Source organism: Carassius auratus, linkage group LG30F (assembly GCF_003368295.1).
Source record: "Carassius auratus strain Wakin linkage group LG30F, ASM336829v1, whole genome shotgun sequence".
Taxonomy (NCBI): Eukaryota; Metazoa; Chordata; class Actinopteri; order Cypriniformes; family Cyprinidae; genus Carassius; species Carassius auratus.
In genome coordinates, this window is record NC_039294.1 from 2702983 (window position 1) to 2718937 (window position 15955).

Below are 15955 nucleotides of genomic sequence, written 5' to 3' on the forward strand. Positions count from 1 at the left end.
CAGTTCATGCTTTATATAGCCTTCTCCCAAAATTAATATTTTAGTAAGCATTTTATAAATACAGCTATAATTAAATTGTTCATGGTTTATATGCACATTTATTTTGAGGATATTAAAGGCTGTAATCTCCCTAAAAAAATTTAAAATAAAAAATAAAATAAATAAAATAAACAAACACAGAACTCATAAATATTTATTTCAAGATGCAATAAAAGAAAACTGTACACTTGAATTTATATATATATATATATATATATATATATATATATATATACACACACACAATTGCATAAGTTTATATTTAAAAATGTTTAGCAAGTGTACAGCTAATAATAATAATAATGCATTTTATTTAGTTTTAGCTACAGACACCAAACTCGGTACTTAAATTGTTCTTATCAAGACGGACAACTTTCTAATTCACAGTCATAAGCTACGATCAACAGGAAGTCAGCTATTTTGATTTGAATGTGTATTTTTGAGATTTTACAGTTGTGAATTAATGCATACTCCTCACATGGGAAGTACACTATACACACCAAACTTTGACTACATGAAGAAACAAAATCGAGGAACTTAAATTGCGAACGGATTTTGGTTAGCTTGAACGGTTTTGACGTGGTGATTTTTTGAAATGACAGTAAGAAGGGAAACATTAATTGTATTGTATGTCTAAATTGCAGCTTCCAAACACTTCAAGGCATGTTTTCATACAGAGATCAAATCATTATGAGGAAATATGCATAGTTTCATGACTTTACAACACTGTATGGATAAAAGAAAAGAAAAAACTGTCAGACTTCTCAACTGACATGATCTCACTCTGGCCACTCCGTCTGTGTGAGGAAAGGGAGGGGGAGAGGGAGGGGGAGTGTGAGTGTGAGGGGGTTGGTGACTGTGAATCTTTGGTGACTGACAGTGTGTGTGGATTGTAGGGAGGGGCTGTCTGGCAGAGAGAGAGAGAGAGAGAGAGACCTAATCATTCCTTTAATAATCAGGAAAAAAAATCTATATTTTAAATTGTTATTGTTTTTGTTGTTGCTAATGGTGGTGTTTTTTTCCTTTCATTACAGGTTAAGAAATCTCTTAGGCCTTATCCTTTTCTGACAGTTTTTGGGATTTAAAAACATCCTAAGAAGCCTTATTTGTGCTGCAAATTATAATTTCAAACTCATTTGATACTGACCTATGACAACCTGTGACATGACATGACATTTATTAATCTCACGGATGTAACAGTAAAACTCTTCAACTGACAGATTAAGCTGCAATGCAAGCAAAACTATTTCACAAATGCTTATAGGTCATTAAAATCATTACAAAACACTAATAAATTATTAAAGGGTTTGGTAACACTGTATAATAATGTCTAATTTGTTAACATTAGTAAATGCATTGGTAACACTTTATAATAACTGCACTCATTAGCTAAGCATTAGTAAATAGTTCATGATTATAAAGCCTTTTCCCTTAATAATAGTCATTATTAAGCAGGAATACATCTCTAATTACATTGTTCTTGGTTTAAAAGCACATATATTACAAAGGAGATTAAAGTTTCAGTTGTCTTATAAAATAAATTAATAAAAACAACCCAGTTTGATTCAGAATTCAGAAATATTTATTTCAAGATGAAATAAAAGGAAACTGTACACTTGAAAAGGTTTTGAGCGATTCTTGAAGGACTAGCATCACCTTCACTTGTACGATGGTTTGAGGAATATATCTTCCAGATAGTACCGCCGCTCCCTATATGCAGAGTATGCAGTCTTCGTAGAGCACCAACTCCCAGAGGGGGCACCAGTTGCTCAAAATAAACAAAACAAATATGCGCCATTCTCCCATCCGCGTTCGCGACCACTCAATAGCATTTGAGAAGAAAGACTTGTAGTCACAAAACAATTGTAATGTGTTCATATAGGTGTCAGCTACAATGCACACCTTATACATTTTTTATACATTTTAAAATAAAGTGTTACTAAAGTTATATATATTGTTCTGTGTATGTGATTTCAAAGTCTAGATTGGTCTGATTAACCCTTTAACTGCCACATCCCTTAAAACTTGATTGTCAGAGGGTTACTGTAAATGCTTATGCCCGCTGGGCACAGTTTTCCTGATGCCACCAGGGTGGCGTTGCACTGATGGCTTGAGCCCGACATCGCTGCTTGCAGCTATATTTTATTATTATTATTATTATTATTATTAGGGCTCAAGCCCAAAGGGCGAGAGGCCTATTGTTTTCCTTAGGATTATTTTTTATTATTATTATTATTATTATTATTATTATTTTTTTCCAACGTCTCGGGGGCTTTTGGGGCCCTTAACGTGCTTAAAAAGTCTTGAAAATTGGCACACAGATTGGAACCTGCGGCCATTAGGGCCGGGCAGAGACTGATACACGGGCGTGGCACAGGGGCTCTACAGCGCCCCCTGGAATATGGAGGGCCATATATCATACATTCTTGCTCGTAGACGTATGAAACTCGGTACACATATAAATCTCATCAATCCAAACAACTTTTGTATTGCATATCATAGGCTCCGCCCAACAGGAAGTTGGCTATTTAGGGTTTAGTATTCAAATTTTTCGTCAAAGTTGTGGGGGCTTTTGGGGTCCTTAACATACTCAAAACTCTTGAAAATTTGCGCACACTTTGGAATCTGTGGCCTTTAGGAGCCTGCAGAGGCTGGGACCCGGGCCGTGGCACAGGGGCTCTACGGCGCCCCCTGGAACACAGTCAGAAATGTTGATGTATAGCTCACACATACTTGCACATATTCATATGAAACTCAGTACACATATAGATCTCATCGTGCCGAACAACTTTCGTATTGCATGTCATAGGCTCCACCCAACAGGAAGTCAGCTATTTAGAGTTATGTAAAAAGCGCTTGCTCTGGAATTTGAAATACTTGTCATAGGTTTTTTTCTCGATTGCCGCCAAAAACTCGGTCAACATGATCTCAAGACACTGGGGATGGAAAAATTGCCAGGGGATTTTTGATATCTCGAACGGTTTGCTCGTGGCGAGGGCGTTGAAATTATGGCGAGAATTAGAAACAGGAAGTGTCTAATACCATCCACATACATTTCCTGATTTTTAATCAAACTTCATCAGATTATTCGTTGTATGATGTCGATCGCATATATGTGACTATTAGGAGTCAAAGTTATAGCGCCACCAACTGGCAGAAGGAAGTGTGTCATTTTCAAAATGATTTGAATTCAGCATCTTATTATTACTCGATTTGCTTCAAACTTCATCAGAATAATGTTAAAACACAGCTGATATAAATCTGCAAGGGGATATTGATATCTAAAAAATTGTTGCCGTGGCAACATGTCAAACTGGAATACTTCTCAGGTGATTTTGAGGCATATAACATGCTTAGAATTTCATCAAACTCAGAACACATATCAGTATTAGTGACAGCTAGACACTGGCAAAAAGTTCATAAGAGGGCGTGGAATAGGCACTCTATAGCGCCACCTTTTGTCAAAAGTGGGGGGGTTAGTTTTAGCTACAGACACCAAACTCAGTACAAAAATTGTTCTTATCAAGACGGACAACTTTCTAATTCACAGTCATCAGCTACGACCAACAGGAAGTCGGCTATTTTGATTTGAATGTGGATTATTTTTTACATTTAGCTGTGAATTAATGCATACTGCTCAGAGGAGAGTAACACTATACACACCAAACTTGGTCTACATGTTGAAAAAAACATTGAGGAACTTAAATTGTGAATGGGTTTTGGATAGCTTGGATGGTTTTGTCGTGGTGATTTTTTTAAATGACAATAAAGATGGAATTATTAATTTTCCTGCATTTTTAAATTCCAAACACTTCAAAACCTTTTTTCATACAGAAAAAAAAGTTATTCTGAGTAAATATGCATAGTTTCATGACTTTACAACACTGTATGGATAACAGAAAATTAAAAAACTGTCAGACATCTCATCTCACTCTGTCCATCTGTTTGAGTGTGTGTGCTTAGACTTCCATTGTCTGACAGAAATAGCGCCCCTACAGGTTCAGTTACCGGACTAAAAAAGGGAGGAGACTGTCTTTTGGTTTCGATTTTAAATCGGTTAAAATACAAATAAATACTTGGATTTAATTCACAGTGACAAGCTAAACCAACATATATGATTATTATCAGGTCAGGGCTCATTAATAATTGATGTGTGGTCAGTGATACGTGAGAAACACGAGAGATGAATCACCGCTCTGAGCAGGAGCATGTGGAATGATGAGCTCAGAAAAAACGAGTTTATTCTTGTTTTATAGCTATTAAAAATAAAGTATTGCAGCGATATCACACAATTCACCAATTAGAGCACACCAAGAGCTAAATTAAGATGTTTTTGAACTGTTTGTGTGAAAATGAAATATTTGCGGCTGCCTATCTGAAATCACTGCCTCCGATCAGCGCGCACAGTGTCTCAGAGCTGAAAACAAACGAATTTATTCTTGTTTAAGAGCTTTTTAAAATAAATTATTGCCATAAATGCACACAATACATCCATTATAACACAACACGAGCTAAATGCAGGTGTTTGTGACCCGTTTATGTGCGCAAGACTATTTGAAAGCGCGACTGGCAGAATAACATATATCTCTCGAGCTGCAGGATTCTGCCTTTCGTCGTAAGAACGAACACATCACGGACAAGATTATTTCAAAATACATAATAGCTTGGCTAATATAAACGAAAACAGCCACGTGAACATAAACTGTTGAGAATTAAATCTGAAGTGGATCTACTGGATTTTAATATTAAGTGACCGCATATACCAGCTGCTTCTGTCTTCAATTTTAATCTATATAAAAAAATTAAACTCATTCATCTTGGCTGCTTTTTTAATGTGTGTACGTATTTATTTATTATTTTGCTCTAACAAGACTTAATCTATATTTAATTAAATCAATTACATTTTATTTTACATTTGATTTGTCCATTTCTGCATCTAAACGCCTAAAAACCTAAAACATGCTCTATTATACTATTGTTAGCAATTTCTTTATCGTCCAAGTTATCTGGTGTACACTTTTATTTTCATAATAAACTCGTTTGTTAGATTATACACAGTTATAGTGGTCTATAATAAATATTGACAGGTTTTATTCAAGATGTTTAGAATGATCGCCGTAGGCTAATTTTTTAAAATGTAAATCCAAAAAAAAAAAAAAAAAAAAATTAAATAAATTAAAAACATTGGAAAAGAATAACTTGTACTTTTTATACATTTTGTATAGTTTCATAGTTTATGCATTATAGTTATAAAAACAAACAAATTTAGCCACTCACATAGAAATCTTAGGCCTTATCCTTTTCTGACAGTTTTAGGGATTTTTAAAAATCCTAAAAAACCTTATTTGTGCTGCAAATAATAATTTCAAACTAATTTGATACTGACCTCTGACATCCTGTGACATGATATTTATTTGAATTTACATAATCTCATGGATGTAACAGTAAATCTGTTCAGCTCACAGATCAAGACTAAGCTGTAATGCAAGCAGAACTTTCACAAATGCTTTTAGGTCAATAAAATCATTACAAAACACTTACAAATCATTTAAGGGATTTGATAACACTGTAAAATAATGTCTAATTTGTTAAGATTAGCAAATGCATTGATAACACTTTATAATAACTGCACTCATTAGTAAATAGTCAGTTCATGCTTCATAAAGCCTTGTCCCAATATTAATAGTCAGTAGTAAGCAGTTTATAAATACAGCTATAAATAGCTTGTTCTTGGTTTATAAGCACATTTATTAAAAAGGAGAGTAAAGGGTCAGTTATCTTCCTATGAAAAAAATAAATAAAAAATAAACAAACAACAACACTGATTGATACAGAACTCATAAATGTTATTGTGGATTTATGATAAACTCAGCCTGTAAATGAATTCATTCTCCTCCAAGAAGACACAAGTAGTTCACACCAAACTGTTTTAACATGAAGCCATATACTGAAGATGTTAAATTGCGAATGGGTTTAGGATACCTTAAATGGTGTGGCCATAGCGATTTATTAAAGTAACATAAAAAAAATACAATAGTTATTTTACTATATCTTTAAAATTTTTTAATTCCAACTCTTCATAATTTTTTATATACGGTAGAAGTCATCATTTGAAGGAAGCACAGTAAGTTTCATAGCTTTATCATTTTCAAGAGCCAGCATAAATTTAAAACTATCATAACATATAAATCAAGCTTGCAATTCTTAGTACCTATAATGGCCACCAGATGGAGCTATAGGATTACTTTTAAATAATTATTGTAGAAACAAGTATGATTTAAATCATTTATAGAAATCTTTCAAAGAAAAATAATATGAATTTTATGTATTTACTGATAAAATGACATTCACTTAATTAGAATAACAAGCTGAAGTATTGTGAACTGTATATTAAGAATAATTCTTTATAGGCTTTATGGACAGATACGTTTTGAGTGACTTGAAGGATCAGCACCACATCCTCTTTTACCAGTTTAAAGAATGTATCTTACAGTACAGGTGCGGATGAATTTTGAATGGCTTGAATGGTTTTGTCGTGGTGATTTTTTAAATATTAGTAAAAAGTAACCAGTAAATGTCTTTTTTTTTTTTAAGTGCAGCTTCTAAACACTTAAAAAAAATTTACACATAGAAGACAAGTCATTCTGAGGAAATATGCATAGTTTCATGACTATACAACACTATATGGATGATAGAAAATTAAAAAACTATCATACATCTGATGTCACTCTGTCCCTCTGTCACTGTGGGTAATGTGTGTGTGTGTGTGTGGTGTGTGTGTGTGTGTTAAGTGAATTAGTTGTGAAACTATCAGGGAGCATTTAGTCTCCAGTGCCAACATTTTACAGAACTGCCACTTTCCTGGAGTCTCAGAATTACAATGTGTCAGGTTCTGAGAAATCAAAGATTCCAAAAAATGATTTAATTAGAATACCATGAAGTATTGTGAAATACTACATATTAAGACTTTATATATAGGCTTTATGAACAGATTAGAGTGACTCGTGAAGGACCAGCACAACCTCCTCTTGTCCGATGGTTTGAGGAATATATCTTCCAGAATCCGGGATTAAGATTTAGGAGCTCATTTTTATTCCACCTCCTTTCCTGAAAGTCTGTCTTGCAGAATTTACTAAAAATTAATCTTCACCTTAATTCCTAATTATTTTGCAATTATTTTTGTCAGTTCTTCTTGACCTGTTTTTTTTTTTTCTTCTTCTTTTCTGACCTCATGACCCAGTCAGCATTTTTGTACAATGGTCAAATCTTAACTTATCCATTTCTGTATTGCATTTGTGTTTGATATTTCTCATGGGTATTTCATAATTTTCGACTTTGAGTTAAAAACGTTTGAGTTAAAACTCTTTTTTTAGCGCATTTCATCTGTAAAAGAAAACATGCCTAATGATTCTGCACATGAATATAAGGAGTTTTTCTCTTCCAGCTTTCCTGGACTATTGTATAGCACTCATAAATGATTAAATAAAAAATAATGGTAGTTATTAAGATTGATATGGCTTGGAATTGGTAAAATGTGCTTGGGAAAAAAATCACAATAAAACAATGTTTTAATGTTTAAGTTTGGAATATTAAATGACATGAATGAATGCTATATAAATATTGTTCATGTTAACATAATGTTTATAAATGAAATCTTATTGTAAAGTGTTACTAAATATATATATATATATATATATATATAGTCAGTGAAGTCAGTGAATGTGATTTTAAAGTCTAGATGATTCGGATTAACCCTTTAACCGCCATACCCTTTAAAACCTCACTGCCAGAGGGATATTGTGAATGCATGTGCCCGCTGGGCACAGTTTACCTGATGCCACCGGGGGTGGCGATGGCATTGGTGGCTTGAGCCCGCCATCGCTGCTTGCAGCTATATTTATTATTATTTTTTTTTTTTTTCCAACGTCTCGGGGGCTTTTGGGGCCCTTAACGTGCTTAAAAAGTCTTGAAAATTGGCACACAGATTGGAACCTGCGGCCATTAGGGCCGGGCAGAGACTGATACACAGGCGTGGCACAGGGGCTCTACAGCGCCCCCTGGAATATGGAGGGCCATATATCATACATTCTTGCTCGTAGACGTATGAAACTCGGTACACATATAAATCTCATCAATCCAAACAACTTTTGAATTGCATATCATAGGCTCCGCCCAACAGGAAGTTGGCTATTTAGGGTTTAGTATTCAAATTTTTCGTCAAAGTTGTGGGGGCTTTTGGGGTCCTTAACATACTCAAAAACTCTTGAAAATTTGCGCACACTTTGGAATCTGTGGCCTTTAGGAGCCTGCAGAGGCTGGGACCCGGGCGTGGCACAGGGGCTCTATGGCGCCCCCTGGAACACAGTCAGAAATGTTGATGTATAGCTCACACATACTTGCACATATTCATATGAAACTCAGTACACATATAGATCTCATCGTGCCGAACAACTTTCGTATTGCATGTCATAGGCTCCACCCAACAGGAAGTCAGCTATTTAGAGTTATGTAAAAAGCGCATGCTCTGGAATTTGAAATACTTGTCATAGGTTTTTTTCTCGATTGCCGCCAAACTCGGTCAACATGATCTCAAGACACTGGGGATGAAAAATTGCCAGGGGATTTTTGATATCTCGAACGGTTTGCTCGTGGCGAGGCGTTGAAATTATGGCGAGAAATGAGAAACAGGAAGTGTCTAATACCGTCCACATACATTTCCTGATTTTAATCAAACTTCATCAGATTATTCGTTGTATGATGTCGATCGCATATATGTGACTATTAGGAGTCAAAGTTATAGCGCCACCAACTGGCAGAAGGAAGTGTGTCATTTTCAAAATGATTTGAATTCAGCATCTTATTATTACTCGATTTGCTTCAAACTTCATCAGAATAATGTTAAAACACAGCCGATATAAATCTGCAAGGGGGATATTGATATCTAAAAAATTGTTGGCGTGGCAACATGTCAAACTGGAATACTTCTCAGGTGATTTTGAGGCAAATAACATACTTAGAATTTCACAAAACTCTGAACACACATCAGTATTTCTGATAGGAACTTAAATTGTGAATGGATTTTGGATAGCTTGAATGGTTTTGCCGTGGTGATTTTTTTAAATGACCTTACAAAGGGAATCATTATTGTATTTTTAAATTGCAGCTTCCAAACACGTCAAAGAATTTTTTCATACAGATGAAAAAGTCATTCTGAGGAAATATGCATAGTTTCACGACTTTACAACACTGTATGGATAACAGAAAACTAAAAAACTGTCAGACATCTCATCTCACTCTGTCCCTCTGTTTGAGTGTGTGTGCTTCAGACTTCCATTGTCTGAGAGAAATTGCGCCCCTACAGGTTCAATTCCCGAACTTTTACTTTCACTTTTAAATCGGTTAAAAATACAAATAAATACTTAGATTTAATTCACACTGACAAGCTAAACCAACATATCTGATTATTACCGGTTCAGGGCTCATGGATAAATTATTTCTGGCCAGAGATACGTGAGAAATAGGAGAGATGAATCACCGCTGTGATCATGAGCGTCTGGAGTAAAGAGCTCAGAGAAAACGAATTTATTCCTGTTTTATAGCTTTTTTAAATAAAATATTACCACAAATGCACACAATAAACCCATTGTAACACTACAAGAGGTAAATGCAGGTGTTTGTGACCTGTTTAAGTGTGCAAGACTATTTGAAAGCGAGACTGGCAGAATAACATATCTCTCGAGCTGCAGGATTCTGGCTTTCATCGTACGAACGAACACATCACGGACAAGATTATTTCAAAATACATAATAGCTTGGCGAATATAAACGAAAACAGCCACGTGAACATAAACTGTTGAGAAATAAATCTGAAGTGGATCTACTGGATTTGAATATTAAAGTGACAACATTTACCACTTGCTTCTGTCTTCAATTGTAATCTATATGAAAAAGGAAACTCATTCGACTTGGCTGCTTTTTTAATGTGTGCGTATTTATTTATTTACCTTTTTATACATTTTGTATAATTTCATAGTTTGTGTATTACAATAAAAACAAAATCTCATGGATGTAACAGTACATCTGCTCACAGATCAATACTAAGCTGTAATGCAAGCAGAACTTTCACAAATGCTTATGAGTCATTTAAGGATTTGATAACACTGTAAAATAATGTCTAATTTGTTAACATTAGCAAATTCATTGATAACACTTTATAATAACTGCACTCATTAGTAAATAGTCAGTTCATGCTTTATAAAGCCTTGTCCCAATATTAATAGTCAGTAGTAAGCAGTTTATAAATACAGCTATAAATAGCTTGTCCTTGGTTTATAAGCACATTTATTAAAAAGGAGAGTAAGTTATCTTCCTATGAAAAATAAAAGATAAAAATAAACAAACAACAACACAGATTGATACAGAACTCAGAAATGTTATTGTGGATTTATGATAAAGCCTGTAAATGAATTCATACTCCTACTCATACTACTCCATACTCCTTTTTCAACATGATGCCAATATACTGAGATGTTAAATTGTGAATGGGTTTAGGATAGCTTAAATGGTGTTGCCATAGAGATTTATTAAAGTAACATAAAAAAATACAATAGTTATTTTACTATATCTTTACAATTTTTCATTCTAAATCTTCATATTTTTTTATATAAGTAGAAGTCCTCATTTGAAGGAAGCACAGTAAGTTTCATAGCTTTATCACTTTCAAGAGCCAGCATAAAATTTAAACTATCATAACTTATAAATCAAGCTTGCAATTCTTAGTACCTATAATGGCCACCAGAGGGAGCTATAGGATTACTTTTAAATAATTATTGTAGAAACGAATATAATTTAAATCATTTATAGAAATCTTTAAAAAAAAAAATGAATTGTATATATTTTACTGATAAAATGACCCTCACTTAATTAGAATAACAAGCTGAAGTATTTTGAACTGTATATTAAGAATAATTCTTTATAGGCTTTATGGACAGATAACGTTTTGAGTGACTCTTGAAGGTTCAGCATCACATCTTCTTTTACCACTGTTTAAAGAATTAATCTTACAGAATAGGTGTGAATGAATTTTGGATAGCTTGAATGGTTTTGCCGTGATGATTTTTTGAAATAATAGTAAAAAAGGAACCAGTAAATGTCTTTTTATTTTTTTTAAAGTGCAGCTTCTAAACACTTAAAAAAAAAAAATGTACACATAGAAGACCAGTCATTCTGAGGCATATTTCCTCAGAATGACTGGTCTCATGACCATAGTTTCATGACTATACAACACTATATGGATGATAGAAAATTAAAAAAAAACTATCATACATCTGATGTCACTCAGTCCCACTGTCACTGTGGGTAATGTGTGTGTGTGTGTGTATGTGTGTGTGTTAAGTGAATTAGGTGTGAAACTATCAGGGAGCATTTAGTCTCCAGCGCCAACATTTTACAGAACTGCCACTTTCCTGGAGTCTCCAGAATTACTCGGTGTCAGGCTCTGAGAGACTTAAGATTCCAAAAAATGATTTAATTAGAATACCATGAAGTATTGTGAAATACTATATATTAAGACTTTATATATAGGCTTAATGAACAGATTAGACTGACTCGTGAAGGACCAGCACCACCTCCTTTTGTCCGATGGTTTGAGGAATATATCTTCCAGAATCCAGGATTAAGATTTAGGAGCTCATTTTTATTCCACCTCCTTTCCTGAAAGTCTGTCTTGCAGAATTGACTAAAAATTAATCTTCACATTATTTCCTAATTATTTTGCAATTCTTTTTGTTAGTTCTTCTTGACCTGTTTTTCTCTTCCAGCTTTCCTGGACTATTGTATAGCACTCATAAATGATTAAATAAAAAATAATGGTAGTTATTAAGATTGATATGGTTTGGAATTGGTAAAATGTGCTTGGAAAAAAATCACAATAAAACAATGTTTTAATGTTTAAGTTTGGAATATTAACTGACATGAATGAATGCTATATAAATATTGTTCATGTTAACATAATGTTTATGAATGGAATCTTATTGTAAAGTGTTACTAAAGTTATATATATATATATATTGTTCTGTGAATGTGATTTTAAAGTCTAGATGATTCGGATTAACCCTTTAACTGCCATATCCTTTAAAACCTCACTGCCAGAGGGATATTGTGAATGCATGTGCCCGCTGGGCACAGTTTACCTGATACCACCGGGGTGGCGATGGCACTGGTGGCTTGAGCCCGCCATCGCTGCTTGCAGCTATATTTATTATTATTATTATTATTATTTTTTTTTTTTTCCAACGTCTCGGGGGCTTTTGGGGCCCTTAACGTGCTTAAAAAGTCTTGAAAATTGGCACACAGATTGGAACCTGCGGCCATTAGGGCCGGGCAGAGACTGATACACGGGCGTGGCACAGGGGCTCTACAGCGCCCCCTAGAATATGGAGGGCCATATATCATACATTCTTGCTCGTAGACGAATGAAACTCGGTACACATATAAATCTCATCAATCCAAACAACTTTTGTATTGCATATCATAGGCTCCGCCCAACAGGAAGTTGGCTATTTAGGGTTTAGTATTCAAATTTTTCGTCAAAGTTGTGGGGGCTTTTGGGGTCCTTAACATACTCAAAAACTCTTGAAAATTTGCGCACACTTTGGAATCTGTGGCCTTTAGGAGCCTGCAGAGGCTGGGACCCGGGCGTGGCACAGGGGCTCTACGGCGCCCCCTGGAACACAGTCAGAAATGTTGATGTATAGCTCACACATACTTGCACATATTCATATGAAACTCAGTACACATATAGATCTCATCGTGCCGAACAACTTTCGTATTGCATGTCATAGGCTCCACCCAACAGGAAGTCAGCTATTTAGAGTTATGTAAAAAGCGCATGCTCTGGAATTTGAAATACTTGTCATAGGTTTTTTTCTCGATTGCCGCCAAACTTGGTCAACATGATCTCAAGACACTGGGGATGAAAAATTGCCAGGGGATTTTTGATATCTCGAACGGTTTGCTCGTGGCGAGGCGTTGAAATTATGGCGAGAAATGAGAAACAGGAAGTGTCTAATACCGTCCACATACATTTCCTGATTTTAATCAAACTTCATCAGATTATTCGTTGTATGATGTCGATCGCATATATGTGACTATTAGGAGTCAAAGTTATAGCGCCACCAACTGGCAGAAGGAAGTGTGTCATTTTCAAAATGATTTGAATTCAGCATCTTATTATTACTCGATTTGCTTCAAACTTCATCAGAATAATGTTAAAACACAGCCGATATAAATCTGCAAGGGGGATATTGATATCTAAAAAATTGTTGGCGTGGCAACATGTCAAACTGGAATACTTCTCAGGTGATTTTGAGGCAAATAACATACTTAGAATTTCACAAAACTCTGAACACACATCAGTATTTCTGATAGGAACTTAAATTGTGAATGGATTTTGGATAGCTTGAATGGTTTTGCCGTGGTGATTTTTTTAAATGACCTTACAAAGGGAATCATTATTGTATTTTTAAATTGCAGCTTCCAAACACGTCAAAGAATTTTTTCATACAGATGAAAAAGTCATTCTGAGGAAATATGCATAGTTTCACGACTTTACAACACTGTATGGATAACAGAAAACTAAAAAACTGTCAGACATCTCATCTCACTCTGTCCCTCTGTTTGAGTATATGTGCTTCAGACTTCCATTGTCTGAGAGAAATAGCGCCCCTACAGGTTCAATTCCCGGACTTTTACTTTCACTTTTAAATCGGTTAAAAATACAAACAAATACTTAGATTTAATTCACACTGACAAGCTAAACCAACATATCTGATTATTACCGGTTCAGGGCTCATGGATAAATAATTTCTGGCCAGAGATACGTGAGAAATAGGAGAGATGAATCACCGCTGTGACCACGAGCGTCTGGAGTAAAGAGCTCAGAAAAAACGAATTTATTCCTGTTTTAAAGCTTTTAAAAATAAATTATTACAGCGATATCACACAATCAACCAATTAGAACACACCAAGAGCTAAATTCAGATGTTTTTGAACTGTTTGTGTGAAAATGAAATATTTGCAGCTGCCTATCTGAAATCACGCCTCCGATCAGCGCGTACAGTGTCGAGCTCAAAACAAACGAATTTATTCTTGTTTAAGAGCTATTTTAAATAAAATATTACCACAAATGCACACAATAAACCCATTGTAACACTACAAGAGCTAAATGCAGGTGTTTGTGACCTGTTTAAGTGTGCAAGACTATTTGAAAGCGCGACTGGCAGAATAACATATCTCTCGAGCTGCAGGATTCTGCCTTTCGTCGTACGAACGAACACATCACTGACAAGATTATTTCAAAACACATAATAGCTTGGCGAATATAAACGAAAACAGCCACGTGAACATAAACTGGATCTACTGGATTTGAATATTAAAGTGACCACATTTACCACTTGCTTCTGTCTTCAATTTTAATCTATATAAAAAAGGAAACTCATTCGACTTGGCTGCTTTTTTAATGTGTGCGTATTTATTTATTTACCTTTTTATACATTTTGTATAATTTCATAGTTTGTGTATTACAATTATAAAAACAAAAATAAATTTAGCCACTCACATAGAAATAGCTTAGGCCTTAACCTTTTTCTGTCAGTTTTAGGGATTTTTAAAAATCCTAAAAAAACCTTATTTGTGCTGCAAATAATAATTTCAAACTCATTTGATACTGACCTATGACATCCTGTGACATTATATTTATTTGAATTTACATAATCTCATGGATGTAACAGTAAATCTGTTCAGCTCACAGATCAATACTAAGCTGTAATGCAAGCAGAACTTTCACAAATGCTTATGAGTCATTTAAGGATTTGATAACACTGTAAAATAATGTCTAATTTGTTAACATTAGCAAATTCATTGATAACACTTTATAATAACTGCACTCATTAGTAAATAGTCAGTTCATGCTTTATAAAGCCTTGTCCCAATATTAATAGTCAGTAGTAAGCAGTTTATAAATACAGCTATAAATAGCTTGTCCTTGGTTTATAAGCACATTTATTAAAAAGGAGAGTAAAGGGTCAGTTATCTTCCTATGAAAAATAAAAGATAAAAATAAACAAACAACAACACAGATTGATACAGAACTCAGAAATTTTATTGTGGATTTATGATAAAATCAGCCTGTAAATGAATTCATACTCCTCCTCATACTACTCCATACTCCTTTTTCAACATGATGCCAATATACTGAGATGTTAAATTGTGAATGGGTTTAGGATAGCTTAAATGGTGTTGCCATAGAGATTTATTAAAGTAACATAAAAAATACAATAGTTATTTTACTATATCTTTAAAATTTTTCATTCTAACTCTTCATAATTTTTTATATAAGTAGAAGTCCTCATTTGAAGGAAGCACAGTAAGTTTCATAGCTTTATCATTTTCAAGAGCCAGCATAAAATTAAAACTATCATAACTTATAAATCAAGCTTGCAATTCTTAGTACCTATAATGGCCACCAGAGGGAGCAATAGGATTACTTTTAAATAATTATTGGAGAAACGAGTATGATTTAAATAATTTATAGAAATCTTTCAAATAAAATAATATGTATTTTAGGAATTTTACTGATAAAATGACCCTCACTTAATTAGAATAACAAGCTGAAGTATTGTGAACTGTATATTAAGAATAATTCTTAATAGGCTTTATGGACAGATACGTTTTGAGTGACTCTTGAAGGATCAGCACCACATCCTCTTTTACCACTGTTTAAAGAATTAATCTTACAGAACAGGTGTGAATGAATTTTGGATAGCTTGAATGGTTTTGTCGTGGTGATTTTTTGAAATAATAGTAAAAAAGGAACCAGTAAAAAAAAGTGCAGCTTCTAAACACTTCAAAAAAATGTA

At 34.2% G+C, this 15955-nt stretch overlaps 1 protein-coding gene across 1 annotated transcript in view; it reads left to right on the forward strand.

Annotated features, from left to right (window-relative positions):
- myo19 (myosin XIX) overlaps nt 1-15955 on the forward strand; it is a 42339-nt gene that overhangs the window by 22725 nt on the left and 3659 nt on the right. The window lies entirely within an intron of this gene.